This window comes from Nipponia nippon, unplaced genomic scaffold, assembly GCF_047370975.1.
Source record: "Nipponia nippon isolate SJK-2023a ecotype South Korea unplaced genomic scaffold, ASM4737097v1 scaffold_6, whole genome shotgun sequence".
NCBI lineage: Eukaryota > Metazoa > Chordata > Aves > Pelecaniformes > Threskiornithidae > Nipponia > Nipponia nippon.
The window spans coordinates 33568558-33591230 of NW_028262380.1; the positions used below are offsets into that span (position 1 = coordinate 33568558).

The 22673-nt window shown below is 39.7% G+C and overlaps 1 protein-coding gene across 2 annotated transcripts in view; it reads left to right on the forward strand.

The window, feature by feature from the left end:
- The first annotated feature begins 402 nt into the window (after nt 1-402).
- Nucleotides 403-22673, forward strand: part of SLC7A2 (solute carrier family 7 member 2) — a 61261-nt gene continuing 38990 nt past the window's right edge. For both annotated transcript variants that reach the window (XM_087736192.1, XM_087736193.1), the window contains exon 1: nt 403-512. The gene's annotated coding sequence lies outside the window, so the exon portion shown is untranslated. The remainder of the gene's footprint in view (nt 513-22673) is intronic.

Here is a 22673-nt window from a genome sequence, read left to right on the forward strand (position 1 = left end):
GAACTTCAAAGCTCTCGGGGCAAACCTAGGTCAGAAAACCCCGGTGACTGTTGCTAATGTGGAATGGGAGAGAGTCGCAGGTGGGACTGTAACGGCTGCTCCTCGGCCGTTACGAGGTGCAGGGGGGTCTGTAACGGGCGGGCACCGGCCCCAGACGCGGGATCGGGGCTGCCCGGCTTCTCTTACACGAGGGACACGGCGGGAAACACGGCCCGAGCCTTCAGGGAAGACCCCTATCCCCCCGCTGCGCCGGCGCGCCGCTCAGCTGCGTGGGGATGGCCTGGCTCCTGAGGGGAGGAGAGGCGGGGAGGGCGCGAAGGGGGTCGGCGGCGCTGGGCGGGGCGGGGTGGGGCGGGGTGGGGTTAGCCGGCCCCGCACGTGTGGGAAGGCCAGGCACGGGGGCTTTCTGAGGGGAGGAGCGCCCTGGCTTTCGCCGCTGGGAGAGACCCGCCGCTGCCTCCGCATCTCCGCGCAGCCCCATCCGCCGCCGCCGGGAGCCGCGCCCGGGCCCCGTAAGTGGCGCCCTTCTCCCGCCTTTCCCTTCTTCGGGAGCGGGTGGGCGAGGGGTTGGGGGAAGCGCCGCTGCCGGGGCCTGTCGCCAGGCGAGAGGCCGCGGTGTGCGGTCGGAGGGGCTCTGACGCCCCCGCCTCCGAGGGGAGCTCCGAGGAGTTATTCTTGGTGGGGGGCGACTTGCGTGGGGAGGGAGGCTCAGGGCTTTTCCGCTGCCTTTTAAAGTCTGCCGTGGGGGAAACGGCGCTGGCTTTTTCCTGCCGCCCCCGGTCGCCGTCCCCGCCAGCGCTCGGCTGCTGCCGCCGTGGAGGGGGGCCTGGCGCCCGCGGGCAGAGGCACGGGTGGGTGCCGGGCAGAAGGGGAGAAGCGCACCTGAAGGCTGCTGGGCGAGAGGTGGGGGACCTTATTTGCTGGTCCTGGGGTAGCATCTGCTGCTACTGTGAAGGTTTGGAGGTGTGGATGGGTGAAACTGCCCTCCCTGGGTTTCCGATGAGCTCGCTCAAGCACTGGCTTTACCTGGAGGTGCTATCCGTGCAGGTTTTTACTGAATCAAAGCATACAGTTGCAATGCCACCTCAGTTCTTCAGTGCGTTTTGAGAAGCTGGGGAAACCATGCTTCAGTGGAGAGCATGAAGTGGATGCAGGTCCCTAACTCTTGTAAAGCAAGTTTAGGAAACGTAAGGTTCTTCCCTTCTGCCAGCTTTGCATGTTTAAATATAGAAATGTGTTTGAAGTATATGTCATCCAATGTGTAATGCTACTGGCAGCTGGAGAAAGCTAGCCCAATAAGCTAATATTTTTAAGATTTAACGTATCTGAAGCAGCAGAACAAAGTCCTTCATTTTAAAATATTGGTTATCACTTGAGATTTATGATACCATCTGGATGGCAGTGTTGTGGATATGATGCAAGTCTTGCATCTGGGTGAACTCCATTAGTTCAGCTGAATTAAATGAGTTTTGGGGGAGTGGGGAATATCACACCACTTGGTTCTGACAGCGAGTGTAGTTTCTGCTGATGGTTATGCTGGTGCTTAACACATCATTCCAGCAAAAGTAACTTACCTGTGAAGGGGACAGAAGTTTCCTGAAGTTTGGCCCAAGCTGTGAAATGAACTCCTTCAAGCCCACCCACTGCTTCAAGTATATTAATACCTAACATGTATTTATTTTAAAAGCTTTCAAACACATTTCTCTTTTTATTCTTCCTAATCAAAAACAAAACAAATACACTGAGAGCCATTTGGATGTTTCAGAGATGGGGAATGTAAGACAAAGGATCATGGCATATAGAACTTGTATATATTGAAACAAGCCGATGGTAGTTTGTTTATGCTAGAAAGACAAAACAAATTCTATGAAAAGTTCATGTAGACACTGTGCAGATTCAGTACACAGTGGATCTTGGATTAGAATTTGGATTGCACAGTGTGGAAAAGGTTTTGAGTTCTGGTTTGTGTTACCTAATGGCATTAAAACATTAAGATTGATAGTAAAAATAGGCATAAGGCCTATACAAAAACTAGACTTGTTTTCATTGACATCTATAATGTACTATACAGTCAGACAGAAGAAGACATGGTGCCTGCCCTAATCCCGTCAGCAGATGTCCATTGCTGAAGTTGATTCTGTTTGACAGTACCCCTGTCAACACAATTCTTCTAAACCCTGCTGGGCTCTGATACAAATTGGGACAGGAATAAAACAATGCCACAGAGACATAAGTAGCCATAATGATACCTTTTGAAAGGTGCAGTGACTTTTTGTATGAATGAAACACATTTTTAGTCTTTTGCCACATGGTGCAATGAAGATTATCCATGCATGGAGCAATCTTCTGTCTAACTGATGTTACTAAAATACAACTTTTGATTCCTCAGACTTGGATGCAGATTGCACTTTGTGGAATTTTAATGCAATGAAGTTTTGATCGCGAAGCTCAATATGTTGTCTAGTGTGTGCATGCATGAATGGTCTGACCAAGTTTCTTGACCTCAGTAAATATGTACTTGATAAATGCATGAATATGTAGCTGCTTCTAGCTTTGTACATAGTTATGGATTAAATCAAAATCAGTTTCAACTTTCTTAATAAATTCATGTATTTAGCGCATTTTCATCCTGTCTGTGTATAATTCTAACTTTTTTTAAGCTTAAGGTTCTAGTTAACAAGGTACTTAAGGATGACAATAAGTTTGGAGTCAATGTGTTATGTTATTGATGCCATTTATTAGCTGCTTTATGGGGATATTTGCTATATGAATATGTTGGCATAATAAGTGGCAGTAAGTGCAAAAAGTAAGTTAAAAGGAAAATAATAATTTAAAACTTTTTTAAAACTTAACTTTTTCACTTTCTAAGTGTTTTGGCAACAATGTATTTTGAAGGAGGAGGCTCCTGTTTGTAAATCAGTGGTTGCAGGTGGCTGTTAGCATGACTAAAACCAGACAGAACTCCTGGGTAAGTATGTTGGATACAAGGATCCAGCAGCTTGGAATTCCTCTAGGTGGAGATAATTGCAAAAAAAACCATGTATCTTAAGTGAAAAGATGTGCAACTTAATTTTACAAGTGTAAGGAGCAGAAATGGGACAGAGGTTAACTCTGCAACTGTGGGGAAAAAAACAAACATCATCTTAAGTCAATGTGGTCTTTAGCTTGCTTGAAAATGCACATTGCTTCTGCCTTTCAACTTGCACGCGCTGCAGAGTAACTGAGAAAAGTTGTGACGTACGTTCATTGCAAAATGAGATGTATTGAAAGGTGCTGTGAAGATTTAGTTCCTCCTTTTGTGCCTTGGCAGATTTTTGTTCATTTTGCAGCGGACTTTACGTTTAAGACAGAGGCAAATGAAGGGGAAAGAATGCAAATGATCAAAAAAGAGCTTAAGCTAAATCTCATTCATGAAGTTGTTGTAGAGGTTATAAGATCATAAAGTTTTCTCAGCTTTACTCATATACCTTTTGATCATCTTCACCTGTGTTGGTTCTGTAGGTATTTTGACACCTGTCCATCATGATACAGGTATCATATGACACACAACCCCCCCCTCCCCCCCAACAAAACATGGCATGCTTTCCTGGTTTGCCTGCTGTTCTGTTTTTAACCAGAATTCTCCCCAGTTCATAGGATGACATACTTCAGGGTAGAACCCTTTAGGGAATTTTTCTTTTACATAGGCAATATTAGGTAGGGCATTAACGTAAAATACAGCATTCCTTGTAGGCTAGCAGTCCTGTCTCTGACTTACTGTTCATTTTTGATACTAGAATGAGCAATTTTCTGCCATTTCTTTTGCCTCCTTCCCAGGCAGTTAGTCGTCTATTAAGGCTATATAACCAAAGATGTAGAAAACAGTTTGCAATGTTATTTGTACGCATTTTTGTGACTTTAAAGCAGAACTTCATGTATTCACATTAGCTTTTTACATACTAAGATATTAAAAATTATTTTATATGCTGCTGAAATTATTAAAAAGTATATAAAAATACTTGGAGTTATGTTTTTGTGTCTAAAAGTTTTCAGGTATCTGAAAGTGCCCACCTTCATGACACCTTTGCCGTTTGTCACATTGCCTTTGACCCCTCAGTGTCACAGTACAATTCTAATCCTCAGTCTTGTCGATTCTTCAGCCTTCTGTGCATTGTCCAGTTGGGGTAAGAATCATCCTCATTCCACTGGTTTAGTAGCTAAACAATTTAGTGTTGGTAAGTGACAGGGCTGTTGGAAGCAAACAGTTGAGCTTTCAGAAAATGACGAACGTGTCCTCCTCTTTGCTGGGAAAAGCATTTGTCTAAGTGATCTGCCACTACAACTCCAGTGGGAGTTATAACGATTACTAGTAAAAGTGGCTTCTGGGATTCCTGAGTTTAGTCATTGCTGACAGTCATCCAAGATCCGCAATGATATCTTGCATGACCTCAAAACTGTAATTTATCTGAGTGAATGTACTCCAAGGGGAGATCACTTAGAAATGCTCTGAATAGGATTGCGTATGTGTGGAATGAGAGATTTCTGAATATATGTAGGATACTGATGGGGAAATGTATTGCATGTGCTTGACCATAGGATGAGCAGTTAGCTCAGGACATCTTGTTCTACACAGCTGGAGAAGAAATGCACCATTACCTTGAATAAAGCATTCCGCTTGTGAGATGATTGTTGCAGATCTCTTAATGTCGAGATATGGTCTACAGCAACTTTGTACATGGATATCCTTTAGTTCTGTCAGTCTCACTTGACCATGAACCCCCATAAAAAAGAGTGTGGGCAGGTTGTGAAAGTCTAAAAAGTCAATAGTCTAATGGCTGGTGTTGGGTCTGTGTTTACTGAATGTAACTAGGGAAGAGGTGCTACTGTAATAGCATACATAAAACATGTTCATATCTATGCTTTATTTACTGTGGCCATTAAGATTCTGTCCTAGACTGCATAGACTCACATATATGTGTGATGGTTGTGTATATACATACACGCACACCCAACATGTTACAAAGAACTAAGTGTCAAACTAGAGTAGAATAATAGTATGGTTATACTTAATGACAGAGGCCCTCACAAATAAAGTATACCTCCATATCATAAATTTAACAGATTCCTGAAGGAAGATCTAGCCTCTCAAAACGTAGCCCAGACAGCAATGAACTCATATTTTGAATGGTATGGAGTAGCACTGGGAGGGACATTGCAGCTCATCTAACAGCTAGCTACTCTAGTTTGGGTTATTGCTTCTACAAACAGCATGACATTAGTCATGCTAATTTACATCAGAATCCAGGCCATAGGATGACTTCTGCAAAACTTATTTTGGAAGGGTAGAATCTCTTATTAGTGTCTGAATGGCTGCACGCATCTGACAAGTAGAAGTAAACCAGCCACACAGGAAAAATAATGGAGGAAACGATCATACATAAATCATCACATTATTGTCATGCTGTTCACAGACTCCGGTTCTTCTTCCACCTCACTTTTTCAATTACCTTTTCCTACCACACCCAGTAGTTAATGTAGGTCACCCATAAAGACCTCCGTGCAGTTGCTAGAGAAAGGTGATGTTTGATGCCCTCAGTTCCCTGTGACAACTCATCAGAAACGCAGCAGGGTGCACACAACAGCTGCTGTTCCTGATAAGTAATCAGAATGGGCAGAGTCAGTGTTGATGAGTCAGTGTTGTACTGTAGTCCCCAGTATCCTTAATGGCAGGGTGGTTTTGCCTCTGTGATGGTAACATCAGTTTTTAGAAGTCTTGTGTGGCTGTTCTCACTAAATTACCTCATTTCTGAAAATTATTTTGTCACATGTAATACCAGAAAGGGATGGTACTTGATTAGATTCATCCAATTGTACTGGTTACTAGAATTTTGGCGAGCAGCAGTTTATCTGCTGTAGAAAGGTGACAAAGTGTAGAAAGGTGTCAACTGACAAAATCCAAATGAATCCATTTTCTTCATAGATCTTCTGCAGGGAACTTAAGTAGGAATCATGTGTCAGTTGAGATTGGACTGAAGGAAAAGACAAACTCTACGAAGTGATTTTGCCTGACTTTACTACTGTCTTCTGTGTTTAATATACAACTTCATTTCATCTTTGCTTTTTGCTTTCCAGAATAAAGTGATTTTTATGAGAAATGTATGGAATAAATTTATTTTTGCTTTAAAGAACATTCTTCTTTACGTGACTCTTTTTGGGGGGAGGGAGTTGGATTCAATGCAATCTAATCTTCATTTCCTTTACTGTGAAAACAGTGAACAACGTGGATAACCTATTCTATAACTGTGTGAATTCACGTAGTTAAGCCCTGATCCTTGCCCATTTTGTTTGAGTTTAGTTAATTCTTTGCCCGGAGTTTGATTGCACACTGTTTGACAAGATGGGAAAGCGGGGAAAGCGATTGTGTTTATTTTATTTTGTTTGTGCAGTACCATGTGGATTGTGGTTATGGAATAAATAATAATTGAAATGGAATTTGGAAGGGATTATTTATTGTCCTCTTCTCAGTCTCCTTAGATTGAGAAACATCTCCATATTACTTAAGGAAAATGTTACACTTGGATATCATGAAGATATCTGATTAGTCCCATGAGGACTTAAGTTAGCTCCTCTGAATTCAGTGTTTATGCGTGATTTGGTGTAATACGGATTTTATTCTGCCCTTGAATGTTTTTGGACTATCATGCAGTTGAGAGAAAACAATGGGATGTGACTTGCCATGAAATACTTTCAGCACTGTGAATTAGGTGAAAAAGCTTGTGGAAATACAGAATTAGCATGAATGTGTGCTTCTTTTCAAAGGTACGCTGACTGCTTCAGTGTGCTTTTTAGAAGCAGTAATTTAGATGACTAGGCTGTATTTCTGAATCTTGTAATGATAGTCTAACTTGTTTTAGGGTTTAAAGTTAACTGTAAGTATTAAAGTGCAGTCAGTAGCAGAATTTAGTTGCTCTGTTCTGCTTTAAGGATTCAAAGAGAGGGAGAACTTGTAAGGGTAGTACTGAAGAATTATGTATCATGAAAGATCAGTTTTGTTGTGTGGAAATTGAAGGCCAGCAAAAATTCTTACACATTTTTGCAATAACGGGTACATGGTAATTTATATGTTCTGCTGTTGTTGTTTTTCCTCAGCAATATGTTTTTAGAAAATCTGGATGTGTTACACCTATGCACTGCTTACCAAACTGTCCACCCTCTTTCTTTACATAAACTCAAGGAGGGGCCCTGGGAGGCTAGCGATAAGGAGGGGCCGTTCTGCAGGTGTAATGAGGTCTCCTCCTGTGTGAAGAGGGAAGCCCCAAGCTGGGGGCTTCCTTCAGGCCTGTTTGTAGAAAGCATGTCTTACATCTATGAATTAGTATTTCAAAAAATTATTTTTCAATAAGGCGTGAGTATGCACTAGGTAAATTGCTATGCTGACAAACTAATAAGAGAAAAATGGCAGTATCTATAACTAGATCAATAAAAAGATCCAAAATAAATTTCAGTGATATTAGTTATGAAGAAGTACACAGTGCTTGGTCAGAAATAGTATAAAACTTGCAATTATAATATTCACTGTCAGATAGAAAAGTCCAGAGAAGTTGAAAATAGTACTTAAAATACCATCTATAAGGAGACTTCACTATTGTATCTAATAAGCCTGCTTTGGGTTTTCACTGTTTTAAGGTGACCTATGTACCTGTCCTTTCCATCCCTTGAAATGTATCTTATCCTTTCTGTTAGTTTAATTCTGTGCCTCATTCTGAATAGGCCCACATAGTTACTGTGAATAAAGATTAAAATATCTTTTCAAGTTACTTCATAAAGTACATTGACTCCTAAGGAAGCCTCAAAAGTGAGTTGCTGTACCTCATATTCTCACAGTGCTGTTTTTCCCATTTCCCAACTTATTTTTCAGTGCAGTAGAGACTGCTACACTTCATGTTTACATCAGTTTGTGTGGAATAACTTGATGGTCTGTAGAGATTTTTGCTGGTGTAAACAAACAAACTATGCCTACAGCCCCATATCCTGACCATGCTGGAGCCAAAAACATCTTTGGAAATAGACTTAAGGAGGTGAAGTATTTTTCCTAAGGTCCATAACTGCCTTCTCCCAGTATTTGTATTTTTCTGCCGCCTTGTTCAGAGCCAAATGGATTCTTATCATTGTCCGTTTATGTGAAAGATCTAAATACCTGGCAGAAAGTAAAGTTGACATCCTTATTGTTTTCCGGTATCCAAATGCTTGAAACCAAATCTAGCAGATCTAGTCAGACTCTTCTTGTGGTCTAAACAAGTGAGTGGGATTTCAGCACATTAATCTTACTTAGTGGCCACTTATGTGGCAAAAAAGAGTATTATGAGGTTTTCTGTGGTGGTTTGTTTTCTGTAGCAGTGGTGGCTGAAGATGAGATGCTGCATAGGGAAGCAATGGCGATTCACATGGTGTTTGCTCCTGAGAGTTGGAACGGGAACAAGTGAATATCAATACCTTGTTTAAGGCATATGGTAGAACCCAGATCACCTGAGAACTTCAGGTTTTCAGTCACATTTTGCATGAATTCTTGTGCTGCGTAGAACTTAAGTTGTGAGCCATATCAGGTCTGCATCATTCTCTGGCTTGCAGGAAAACTAAACATGTGATGTAACTAACACATTCAGTGCTGGCTTGTTTACATATTCTCAGAACATTAGGAAGAAGATCATACTTTGTGGTCTTGCTGACTTGCTAGCAGAAATTTCCTTGACAATAAAATAAATAGGTTAGAACAATCCCACAGTGAACACTGAAATTATTTAAATGCATACTTCTGCAGGAATGAGTTGTTCATAAATATGTTCTCCCATATGGAAAGTGTTGTGGATTCACAGTTGATGTGTTCTTTGCTTCTTTCTTTGTCAAATATATTTTATTATCCTTTTTAAACTAAAAGCAATGCAGCGTTAGAGTGAGATATTGCTTGCCTGTTTAGCAACAATAATAATTTTACTTTGCTGAAGTGTGTGACAGTCACATCAGAGCTTGAGTTGATGGATATTTTAGGCCAAGATCATCATGAAGACTAATTTGCGATCCTTCACTGCCCTCCCCAAACACGCACATACTCCCCAAAATCATACATTTGGATTTTAGAGCTTAGTTTTATTGTAGCTCTGCCAATTACAGTATGATTTTCATATATGGCTTTCCTACCAATCTTGCTTTTTGTTCATTTCTCCACCTCTGTTTAGTTTTTCCTGCTCTCTTCTGAATATCCAATCTCTGAAATTGTATTTTTTGTGGGAATTATATTGACCAACTATTGCTGAGACTCCTTTAGATTTTCAAGCCAATGAGAAGTTTTCAGGAGTTGAAAAGTAGATGTTCATTCATTTGGAAAAACCTTCTCCTTATTTGTCCTTTCAAAATGCAACTTTCATCGTGGTGGTAGAGCCTGATACTGAAAAATACCATGTGGCAGAAAGTTAACATTTGTTATGAGGTGTTCTGGTAGAATGACTATCTTACAGCAGCGAGGTATTCACTGTCTGATTTTTGCATGGTGGAGAGAGAAGAAACTGTCTGAGAGAGAAACATCAGCCCTGTTACATACTTTCCCTAAATGGAGGAAATCTGTTCTAATTGTTTCAACATTTATTTCTTAGTGGGACACTGCTTCTGGGTATCCAGTCCAGAATTGTTTGCAGTCTCCCATGCAATGTCCAACTATTAGAAATATTTTATTAGACCATTTTAATTTATTGCATGCATGTGCCTTATTCTGAGACAACTAGTTTCAACATCAGACTTAATAACCCCATTTTGTATTTCTAATTGTCCCGGATATAAACTTTTATAAACCTTCTTGCAATTTTGTAGTACTCTGTAAAGCCTTCTATGGTGTTTAATTGCCTATATACTCCACTTCATTAGTTGTCAAAGCAAATAATTTTGGATTTGTATTAAATAAGAGGGTTTTTTTTCTATTTGACTGTTTTTCTGTCCTGTGTGGTAACAGATGGGTTGCACTTAGTTCAATGAACCAGATGCAAAAAGAGCAGAATTTGCAGTAAAATACTGTTGATGTTGCATTTTTATCCACACACAATAAATTAAGTCAACTTTCTGATTATGTAAAGCGAATGTTTACACTATTTCATTGTTACTGATTAAAATCTATCCACTATGCTCTGTGAAACAAGTACCTTTCCCAGTCTGGATGGGCTCATAGGTATAGTTTGTGCATTTCTTACTGAAGCCATGTCAGCATAAGCAGCTCTTGTGTTGTGCTCCGGGCTGCTATCTCTTGTTCCTGCTTCAGTAACCATCCCTCTGTGCCTGCACAGCTGTTTGTGGTACCGTGCAATGAACTGGATTAGGAAACTAATTCATTTTTTCCCTTGGGATACTTTTGATGAAGGATCAGTTCCCTGTTCCCGTTTATCACGTCCACACACATGGCTGTGCAGCCACAACTAGGGGATGGACACAGAGGAGAGAATAGAATAAGCAGTATGAGCTGCTTAAATTGTACCACCACTGGGATAAACTATCGACTATGCTCCACATAGCTGTAAAACATACAGTAATTTCTCTTATCCTCTCTGACGTTTGTCTTTCCTTCCTTTTAGACCATCTTTTTTTTTTTTTTTTTAAACTGGCAAAAGCTTTAGTTGCAAAAACTTTGGTCATAGGAGTGCTTTATCCCTCAAACTTTCGAAGTAAGTTTGGGCATTTAGAATAATATTTTTCCTGCAGCACAGGAACTCCTGTAGACTTCAGTTCCATAGTTTCATTCCTTTTAACGAGCTAAAAAAAGTAATACATTTTTGATCAAGAAGATGTCACTCATCAGCTGCATTTCTTTGCTGCTATCTTGTAGACTTGCTTGGTAAATGCCTTGTATGTGAAACTGTTTTTTTATGAAGTATTTTGGATAGTTCCTACTTTGCATCTCTTACGTCTTTATTATAACTGTAGTCCATTACTGCATATTTGACCTGATTCTGATCTCGGTTTGGCATTGTAAATAGGGAATATTTCCATAGGAACCAGTAAAATTACCAAAGTTGCAAAACATCCCTCTTCTTCCCTCCCTGCTCCCCAACACTCTCTCAACTCTCATTTGCATTTATTAGTAGGCTATTATAAGCTATCAGAGTTCTTCAAAATGATCTTGTGCCTGTTTATGAAAACATGTAATATTACAGTATATTTGTCCAAGCAACTGCTTGATGATTAGTACAAATCACTCCTCCTGTAGAAGATGGTGAGTGCGATAAGTATCTTCCTTTAATCTAAATCAGGGAACAATGAAACCCAGTATTTTAGCATGGTTGAAACATAGCTAATAAAAGTGTGGGTTTCAATGTTCCATATGGTTTCTAAGGGTCTGATAACAAACACTGCTGATAACACACAGTCAAACAGTGAGTTGGTTTAATTGCAATTGTTTGCAGATGGCAGAAAGGCAGAAGAAACACAGAATGATGTGAATGGTGCTCATAGAGGAACAGCTTGGGGTTGGAAGTGGTGGCTGCAAAGAAGCCTGGAACTGTAAGCACGGAAGCTCACTCCTTGTACTTTGACTCCCGCTATGTTCAGGGAAACAGGACTCTGGAAATGCACAGCAGTGCACCTGAGATATGCTACACTGAATTTCTCCACCTCACTGAAGGAGACTGCAAACCCTGAAAAACCGATCATAGGAGTCAAAAGGGAAAATCAGTAGCTAGTGGAGCATCTGCTTTCTAGGGAGACAAGTTTGCAAGTGCTGTACATAGAATCTTCTTTGATGGTAAACAAACCGCTTGAAAAAGTCACCCAAATAGTGGAGGAAGACCTGAAACAGTTGTATACAGAGATTTTATTCACAGTGCTACTTCTGTGATGTGGCATTCTCATAAACAACTAGCATGGCTGCTGGCTTGAAAGTGGAGAACTCTTGCATTTCTCTTAGAAAATTTAGCAAGCAGGATTTCAGGAACAACAACAAAAAAAAACTCCACAAAACTCAATTTGGGAAATAAATCTGTGAATTGGATAGGCTATAGAAATCGTCTGCCTGGATGTAGAACTGGGTCAGCCAGGGAACTTGCATAAGGCTGAATATTTTACCACAGATTTCTACTCCGGGGGCCCAGGAGGGGAAAGGTTGGACTGTCCCATCAGTCCTTAACATTAGCTTTTTTTGTGACCAATACAGTTCTGCTGAAATTTATTTGGCTTTGTTCAGTATTGCTGGTAAACTGGCTAAATTACAGGGCAGAACAGAAAGATAACTTTTTGAGCACAGACTCTGAGGTAGGAGCCATTACAAGAAACATGTTTTCTTGCCCAAAGAGGTGGTGAAGCTTGATATTGTATCAGCTTTCGAGAAATGGAGAAGTGGGATATGCTTCAGATCAAGAAGGACAAAACTCTAGTATTAAAATCCTACCCAAGGCTGCAAAATGTGAAGCAGTATATACCATGCATTCAAATTGATGTTTCAGAAAATGATCCCACACCAGGCTGCATAGTGAGGAGCAGCTGACCATCCTAAGCAGTGAAGAATGGAAATCACAAAAATGTTGCTCCCATACTGTGTGGGTTGTTTTGCTGGCCTTCGGTATTGATTTGACCTTTTAGAGAGGTTCTCTTCATTCCTTGTATGTATCATTGAAGACCTCTGTCAAGAAAGCATGTCTGAACCTTCAGCCACTTCTGGGATCTTGTTCACTAGTTAAGATATTATATGGCAGCATTGTACTGTGTTATAGACTATGGGAATTTAGCAGTGTAATGTTGGAGAATTTTACAAACGAGATCCTGGCTGATACAGAGTGGGTCCTTTTTTGTTTTCTGTAGTGAATCTTAAGTTGGCAAGCAAGTCGGTGTCCAAAGGCCAAACAATCCAAAGAACAACCAAAGGACTGTTTTTGTATGAGGATGAGTGTGTGACTGTTCTATGTGTGACTTCAGGCTTGTGCAGTATTACCCGTTTGCTTTTGGATGGTAGGAAGAAGATATTGCCTGGATGCCTGCCACAGCCTGTTTACTATACTGAGACATATACTATGTACTAAAAGGCATGTACTAAGCCCTTTGAACCAGGTGGACAGTTACCAGTATGAAATTTATATCAAAAGGGAAGTGGAAGAAGTCTACTTAGTATTGACTTAGGTAAATGAGTCCTAGAATTCTCCACCTGAATTCCAAGTTCATGCATTAAGACCATCTCAGTCCATGGTGGGGATGAGCTTTCATAATGGTTTCTTCCAGAAACTAAGAAAACAGCTGTGGAAAATGAAGACTGACATAAAAAAGTAAATAAAGCCCTGCTATACAAATGCAGCCTCTGTAGGTTGCTGTACTCGTCTTTCACAGGTGCTTTTTCCTACAGTTCATACTGAAATAAGAGTGTTCGCACTGAAATAAGAGTATTCGCACTGAAATAAAGGCATGCTGAAATAGAACTTGGGAAGTATTTTCTTGGAAGTAAAGCAGAACTAATAGTGTCTATGTTACTTCTGTAGAAGCCACATTTTACTTTTTGAATTTCAGATCAAGTAACTTGGAGTCAGAGGTTCATTTAGCATTCCCACCAGACAGTGAATGCCACATCAGGGTGCAGGGTGTGGTGTCAGTATTCAGTTCATTAGGTGGAACTTGGCATGGAATAAGACTTAAAGTAACTTTTATAACCAGTATTCTCTAAATATCTCTATTTCCCTAACACGTACCAGTAATGCTCCAAACTGAACAACTGACCTGCCCAAGTTTACTCAAAGTGGATTTGCCTCTTGCAGGTGTTTCTGCCAGTGAAGGGATCAGATTTGACACATTATTATGAGTCATCCACCATCAACACTGTTGCAGTGTTACATTCTAGACTTCAGTCTTGCCATTCAGTGTGTTGTGGCGTTTACAGGTTCTTAGCTTGCCTGACAGCTCTGCATTGCTTGTGAATAAACTTGTCCTTGCTCAGAGTTATGGTTGCACCAAAAAGGAGTTACATTTTAAGTCTCTCATTTCACAAATGTTGCAGCTGGCATGGCCACCAAAAGAAGCAATGCTGCTTGTCTACAGCAGTTTATCATTCTCCATATGTCACCCTGTGGTACTGCTGGTGCAAGAATTTGTGCAGCTTTGTAGTAGATTGGATCCGGAAACTAATCTGAGTCAAAATTGACTGTTTCTTTCTACCTCCTCAGTATTACTGTGGCTCCATCCCCCAGTTTAATTCACTTTGCAGCCACAGAAATGTTTACGTTGGCCCAAGGGAAGAAGGCAGGAGTGAGCATCCAGTCAGGGTATTTTAGTGGAAATGCCAGTTTGAGGTGTTAGTTCAAATTACGCTGTAACTGCTGACGAAGTGGTGGCAGCACAGAACGCTGTCTGGTAAGTACCTTTGCATTCAGGTGGGTTGGCAGACCAGCCTGCAGCCTTCGCAGCTGAGGATTCACTCTTACCTATGTGCAGCAGCAGTGTCTACTTCAGCAACTGGTGCAGCTCTGCAGGAACACTTTTGGTGCTGTGGGTTTACTGACCGCATCACTTACGTTTTGGTATGTGTGGGAGAACTGGGAGGACTTCAGCTTAGCTTTTGTCTGGTCCCACAGGTGGAACCAGATGTTAGAGTGCATTAGGCGCTGTTCTGAAGCACATATTCCAATTTCCTTTCATCCAAAAGGATGGTTCAGGATTGCTCCATGAAGTGAACCAAAGCACAGTGAATGATCAGGATGACTGGGAGAATAGTTTTGAAAATATGCCTCTGATCTGAATAAAATGCCAGTGTAAATGTACCAAGGTGACTCAGCTCTGCCTATACATGCTGCAGTCAGATTGTTGCACTGACTGTGGTATCGATGGGGTTTCACTTGTACGTGACTCTGTGGTTCTTTCACGTTGCATTTCAAAACTTGTTCTGGTGACAACTAGTGCTGAACCAAGCATGTCCCACTGTTGCTCTCCAAGCTCTGAGACTGATGCACTCGCTCTGTGTTGGTGGTAACAGTCGGAAAGAGAAGTAGGATTCTAGCACCATTTCATTACCTATCTCTCTTTTGGCAGTAGTCTATGAAAATTGAGCCAAGTATGGCACCATGAAGCCTAAGTCAAGTAAAAACTCTTTTTACTGGACTGTTCTTGGTGTGCACATGTACTCTGATGAAATTTAGTACTCAAAGAGGTGAATGTCTTATTCCACACTGGCTGTGGATCTTCAGCTGATGGAGCTTTGCCAAAAATTGGGAAGTGTAAAGACAGTTTTTGAAAGGGTTGCATTTGGTGCGTAATGGAAAATACTGGATCTGCATAACCTAAGAAGCACCAAAGAAAGAAACCTGGATGTAAGAATTTAGGCAGGAAACAATCCTATTGGATTCCACTTGGGCAACCAATTGACTATTGAAAAAGTAATTCTGCAGGAAGCAGCCAGCCAAGCTTGACTTGTGAGGTGACAAAATCCAATTTCTGGCCTGAATCAACTGAACTGTGTTGGAAAGATGAACTTTACAAATTGTTTCCATTCTTGTTTGAAGGTATTAGTAGTGATGGCTACACTGAAGCTTCTTGTTGTTTTGACAGAGTCAGGAAAATTGATTGCATATCACTAGGAAGACAGATGAACCCACCATCCCACACGCTTTACTTGTATTTGGTTTTTTACCTCTGTAAAGGTAAAATGGTTGTAAATGTATTTGGTTGTTTTACCTCTACTTTTCTCATACTATTGATTTTTCTTAGGTTAAGCTCTTGGACAGGCCTTGATTCTGAGCTGGGTGTTACTGCAGTATGAATAATTGCAGAGATATATTTTTATCTTAGCATGGCTGAAAAGTTTTTTGTTTCACTAACTAGGACTCAGAGTGTATTTATGGAAATAATTTTGCCATGTGGCTACAATCTGTAGTAAATTCAAGTGCTTTTATAACAAAGCCTTTAATTTTGAAGGGATTTCAGTCTTTTTGATTATACATAACTGTTTGAATTTCTGGATCAAGGATAAAGAATTAAGTATTTTCTTTTTCTTTTTTAAAGAAATAACTGCTGACTCTTCCTTCCCCTCCTGTTCTGGAGCTAAAACAGCTTGGCAGCAGTGTTTGAACATGGTTCCAGTTAAACCAGTTTTGGAACATAGTTTGGCAGGCCAGAATGGAGTAAGGCCAAAGTACGTTTGAGCTGAATTTTAAAATCTAATTCTAAGCTAAAATTGTAGCTGTAGTGAGAGGGAATGATGTAAAACTCAAATAAAATGTTTGTCTCTTCCCTCGCCTCCTTTTTTCTTCTTTCTTTGGTTAGTCAAACTGTGCTAGGCTGCTAGAAACTGTGCTCAAACTTCTCATGAATCTTACAGCTTTTCTGCCTAGAGCCTCGGTCAGTGTGGATAGGAAATTACATAGTTGACTAGTTCTTTGAGAAGTAGCTTATTTTTTAATCATGTTGTCATTAGGTAAAATTTCACTTACCTTAAAAATTAAGTTGTGTGGAGCACTGCAGATAACCAATCTTTTTCTTTGCTGTGTCATTTCTTGCAAAATAGTTGAATCAAAGGCTGTTTCCATCTCCCTTGATACCTTCCAGTGTTGTACAAACACAGCTACTTTCAACTGCTTTAGTTTATCTGCTGTTGACTTTAGAAGTATAATTTGCAATATGAAAGGATGACTGCAGGATATTATTTTTAAAGTTTGTATAAAAGTGATTGTGCATCTTTTTTTCCCACAGTGAAAATGTCTAGACTTTTCTGAACCTTTGTAAAGCTGTTATCCAGACAAATTAGTTCCATGAATTTGAGCCACATCAACCTCAAGAATTATCCAAATAAATGGGGTCACCAAGTCATTTTACTCTTAGCTATAATACAAAACACTGCTCATAATCTGAAAAGCTGACAGATATGAAAAGAAAATTGCTCATCAGCTACAGCCCAACTTTTTTCTTTCCTTCTTTTTTTTTTTTTTTTAACAGGAAGATTTTCAGTTCATCTAAGCATTAAAAATATTTCACAGCAGGGTGGGCATTCTGTTGCATAATAATTTGGGCTGTCTCTGGGCTTTGATAAGTTGTATCAAGCATAGATGTCATAAGGAATAATTTGTGGCTAACATCTAATACCAAGCCTAAGAGTAAGAGTCCACGTAATACCCAGTTATATTTTTAGGGAGATGTTCCATTCATTTGGGGGAGCCAGGGGTGTCATACGCCAAACTGTCAGTAACTTCTCTTTGATCTTTTATACTGTTTCAGAATTCATACCAATGCCAAAAATTAACTCTTCCATATCCATGACTTCTCATCTGGTTTTGATTGCGCTTTCCAAATAGCCTTTATTCCAGCATGTGTTTGTTACTTGTGCTTTCTTTGTATGCCATATACTCAGTTTGATAAACTTTGAACAAAGAAATCCTCTGAACGCTACTCACATTCACTTGGAGTCCATCTCCTCTCTTTTACACAAGCTTCTCTAAATGCACTTTGTTTTAGTTCCAGGCACTTAAGACTGTGAACGTTATTTTGTTTGGTCTTTTGTCCTTTGTGGAAGAAAGGGGAGAAAAAAAAAAAGTAGTATGAATAAACTGAATTAAGCTAAGTTTAGGAAGAGCCAGACTCGTAGTTTTAACAATTTCCCCAGCTGAATGATACTTTCATGCTCTGTTTATGTGTTTTCTTTGAAGAGAACCTGTTAGCAGAACGCAACTTTAATCACATGAAATAGCTTTCTGAGGAGTTTGGTTTTTTCAGAGTCTGCATTATAGAGCTTCAGGAACAGGTAGAATGAAAGGCAATATGAAATTACTTTAACTTGTGAAGGAGTCATGGCATTGTCATCACATCGCTGATCCTAGTGTGTATTTTATGGTGATAGGCATGAAATGGTAGAATAGCTGTCTCTGCCTTCTCAGATGCATTTTCTGCCTGTTTGGATGATCTATGTCTAGGTCATGACAAAATTTCTAATGTCACACACTCACACAGCTATCACAGCAGAGAGCAAAGTTACACTTAAAAAAATAAATAATGGGGTCTTTATGCTGAAGGAGTAGCTGTCTTTGATCTGTTTGATCTCTGGCCTCAGTAGCTCTACTGCATTTTTCTCCTTTTGTCATGTTTTGGCTTAATAACTATCACCAGTTTCATATGAAACGTTGCAGTCCAGTGCTGAGCCGACTGCTGTACTTCAAGAGTAAATACGTCTTTTTCTGCTCTGGACAATTCATCCATTTGCTGTTGCCTGCCCTAAACATCCTTTTAGCAGTATTAGAAGTATTCCTGGCTGTTGCATAGTTGTCTGCAGTTTGTGGTGGGTTTTGTAATTCCCATCAGAAAAACCCTCTTTTTAAGGACAGTTTTGAAGATAATGAATCAGTTCTAATGCTTTAGAGATTTTTTGTTTCTCATTTCTCTTTACAATTGTAGGGAATTTCAGAGTAAGTGAAATATGTTTAACTGTAGCCTTGTGAAGTCTTAGCCTTCCTGCTTAGAACGTTACCTAGCTATATTTGACATGTAGAGTAAGTTGCCTTGAAAATTTCAGATGAAGAGTACCTATTTATATTGTATGGCTAGAAGGACACCGCTTTTCTTCTTCAGACTTTTACTCTCAGGGTTTTCAAAGATTTCTGTCAACATCGTGTCAACAAGAGACTGTAGCCTGTCACCATCCAGTTCATCTTTAAGGATAATGAGAGTGAGTTAGGATGACCGCTAGCGCTACTGGAGAGTTACACACGAGGAGGTAGAACCTCTACCATCATTTGGAGGTAAATTAACTGCAAATGTTTTTGTATAAAACAGGTAGTCTTCTATGGCAGGTTTCCACAAGTATCTGCAGTGCTATAGCAGAGTATCAGGTTTCATTGATTTTCTCTTCTGTTTTAAAGTTTTCTACCTGCAGAGTTCGGAAATAGAGAGGAGGTTAGTTTTTAGGGAAATCCCTGCCTAAATCAGAAGAAGATGCCAATTAATTCCAGGTGGGTCATATGGCATACCTTCAAGGTTGATTTTTACCTTTTGTTCTAGCAGAAAATTCTGCTGTGCATGTAATGATAGATTTTTAAAATTATATTTGGCTAGCACCAAAAAACATGAAAAAATTTGTACACCACCAAAACTTTGCTAGTAAGTACAGAGTCACTCTTAATCCAGAAAGTCCTAAGGAGCTCTTTGCCCTTCATATTCTTTTATCAAGACCCAGACTTCCTGCCTTGGATTTCCAAACTTCCATGCTATTTTGTTACTTTAATTAGAGCTTGTTATTTGTATTTTAAGTGTATCAGATTGATAGCATTTGAGAAGGATATGTTTTCAAAACTGTTTACCACCTCAGGCCCAGTAACCTGAAAAAATCATGATGTTATTAACGGATGAAGCATGGACTAGCAATTGCTGCATTTTTCTCCTCTTTTTTTCCTCTCTTTACCAACATATGGATAGATAATGTTTTAGGTAGTTCAATACCAGATGTTGAACTCTGGATGCTTTGTTTGAGAAGCCTCTGTAAAGTCTGTGAAACTGGAGGTATTTAGGTGCTTTGACCTATCACTTCTAGACTTCAGTGGAGAAATGCTGAAGTACAACAGTGATTTGCCTTCTGTTGTCACCAAAGTATTTCTCAATTGTTTTTCTTTTGATCATTAGAATTCTGTTAGATTTTTTTGGACCCAAGACAAAAACAACAAAACTCTTTAAAATTTCTTCTGAGGTGAGTTTTATTTTTGAAACAAATACTTACAATTGATCATTTAAACATAATGTGTTGTGTGATGGCTTTTGATATTCCAGTCTACTGAGGAAAATATTAACATTTTGAAATGGCTTTATTCAAACAAATTTTCAAATTTATTAAGATGCTCATGGGGTTGTTTTAACCTCTACTGAAACAGATGGAGCTCTCTACTTGTTTTTAAAGAACACTTATCACATCAGGCCACCTTTTTCTTCTGGATTTATCACAAAATCAGCCAAACAGGGCAGTCAATAATGATGCGTTCCCTGGCATCTCTCAGTACCTGTCAAAAATCACATATTGCAAAATTACAGTGATGTTTTGTCTGGGTCTCATATTACTAACAATGCATCCAGTTCACTTTTCATGTTACAGGATGGACTCTGGCACCAACTGATAATGCGTCTGAAAGTTACTATTGGCATGTGATACTGTTTGCCCACTACTTCTGAATAGCAAGCTTAATATTTAGATGGATGTGCATGATATTTCAGTGCTACAAGAGCTATGTTTTCATGAGAGGCTATAGTTAAAGGGAAGGATATTTGGATAAAAAGATGTCCAGGCCACTCTTGTGGGTCCATAAAAGATTTTAAGATGAGACTCTGTTCTTTGCATATAATTATTTAGGAAGGCAGAAAAGAATGAAAATTTGAACTTAGTATGTATGTGAAATGTGAAAAGAAGACCAAGATTAAAGGGAAATAAAGTAACTGGAAGTTATTGGAGTTTGAGCACAGGGAACGTTTGGTACTGCTTTAGCCTCTTCAGCTGCTGGAAGCTGGAGTTCTGCATGAGAAATGCACGTGCATTGCTGGCTGCGTTTCTAGGGACGGAAATAAAGGAGCAGTAGCTTGACAAATGTATGCCAAAGTGGCATTTTCTGAAGGCCAGTAAAGCAACGCATAGGTGAAAAAGGATCTTAGCCAAGGTATGCTTGCTGACAAATTGATTACCATTTAAACTAGCTAAGCATTTTTTTTTAGATTAGGCATGCAGCATTTTACCCCGTTTATCTTAATTTTATGTAACAAAATTAATTCCATGAGTATCTGTTGCTAGTGTAGAACAATTATGAGGAATTCTATGAGGAATTTGTAATTGCTCTTTGTACCAAAAATTTCTTGCATTATGAAAACAAATACATTTCACAAATGGTACTAACCTATTAATCAGATTCAATACAAATCGGTTAGTTGGTGAAATATTCCATCTAGGACTAGTAAGGGAAGTGGTGGCATTTCAGAATTGGAAGTCATTTCTATGGCATTTCGCCACTCAATATTTTACGCAAAAGGGGTTTTGCATATTCTAGTTGCTCTCTTAAACAAGAAGGTATCAGATGTCAGAAGCTTTTTTCAAACCGTTGGTGAAATGAGATGTCTTTCCTGGCTGTAATTTCCCACAAGGTTACCCTAAATCATTACATTTCAACTAGCAACCTGTTTTCTGGGTTTGCCCCTTGAGATAGTGAATCTGTCCTGGCCACCTTTTTCTCCTGGGGCAAATAAGGAATGGTTTGTGGCCAGATCCTGCCTCTGCACAGACAGGCACTTTGAACTCAAGTTGCTGCCATTGCCTCCAGAGCTCATGAGAAAGTGAGGGAGGAGGACAGTTTTATTCCAAAATTATGATCCAGCCATAATAACAATGAAGGCTGGGCCACCCAGAAATAAACTGTCCTTTTGCATAGTAGGCACTGAGAAGCAATCCAAGAAATAGTGTAGTTTGCACTCATGCACACACACAAACCCACAGACACACACAATATCTGGAACGATATCTCTGGTGATAACTAGTCTAGTTATTTGCAGTGTCTGGCTTTTGGGGGCCTGGCTTGTGCATTTGGGGTGGTCTTTTTAAGCAAATAGAATTGGCTGTATTAGGATCTAGTGTTTTATGGGATTTTCCCCACAACTTATTCACAGTATGGCTGGAGATGAGGCTAATTTTTGTATACATTTAGAAAAAGTGGTTCATTTAGGAACAGATAAGGGGAGAAGTACCTTGTTTCACTTAAATTAATGGATGATAAAAAAGAAGAAAGATGTGAACCTGCAGTTAAAGAACAAATATGAGATAATCTGATAACTAAATGTGCTTGATGTTCTCTGTTGCTAATGTTCAATACATAATAGTTAGAGGATGTTTGAAGGAATGCATAATTACCTGTGTGACACCCCCTGACCTTCTCAGTCACAAGTTGAGCCTGCTATTCAAGATCATTGGATGTGGCAAGGGAAGAAGGTGACTGAGGGGAGGAGGTGGTATAAAATGTTTATCGAGAGGTTCTGTGTTCACTGAAGATAGAATTAAAAGTTATATATTTATGGGGCTTTCTGTTGCCATAATAGGGTGAAATTAGAAAACTGGATTTTACCCAGTCTTCATGTGGGGGAAGTGATGGGCTTTCCCAGCCACTTTCAAGTTGCCATGTGATCCAAATTATCCTGAAAACACATTTGCGAGTAATTTATTATAACTAGTGCATCGGTTGGTACTGGAAGTATTTTACTGCAAGCAATATTTATGTGGTTTGTTCCTCTGTGCCATTTGGTAGCCAGTGAAGTAGCTTCATAGGTACAATAAATGCAATTTAATGCTCAAATGACTTCTGATTTTCATGAGCAGAACAGCCTCCTGGAAAAACTGCAGAACTGCTAAGCTGCTAGCTTTTCCAATACTCTCCAGACAATTTATATTGAAGAAGATAAAGTTGCAAGTAAAGATCCATCACGCTGTCTGGCTGGGACTACGGATATACACATGTGCACACACAAGTTGGGCTTTGTCTGGAATGTTTGTGTTGTTCCATGTGTCATTTATTATTTTCAGAATATTCATCACTTTATGAACCTATGCTTGTGCTGTCTTACTTTTTTTTTTTTTTTTTTTTTTTATGGTCTGCTGAAATGACTCTCCTGCTATTGCTAAACTTGTTCTGGATTTATACCAAGAGATCTGGTTTCTTCAGGCAGACTTGCCAATGTTTCAAGCT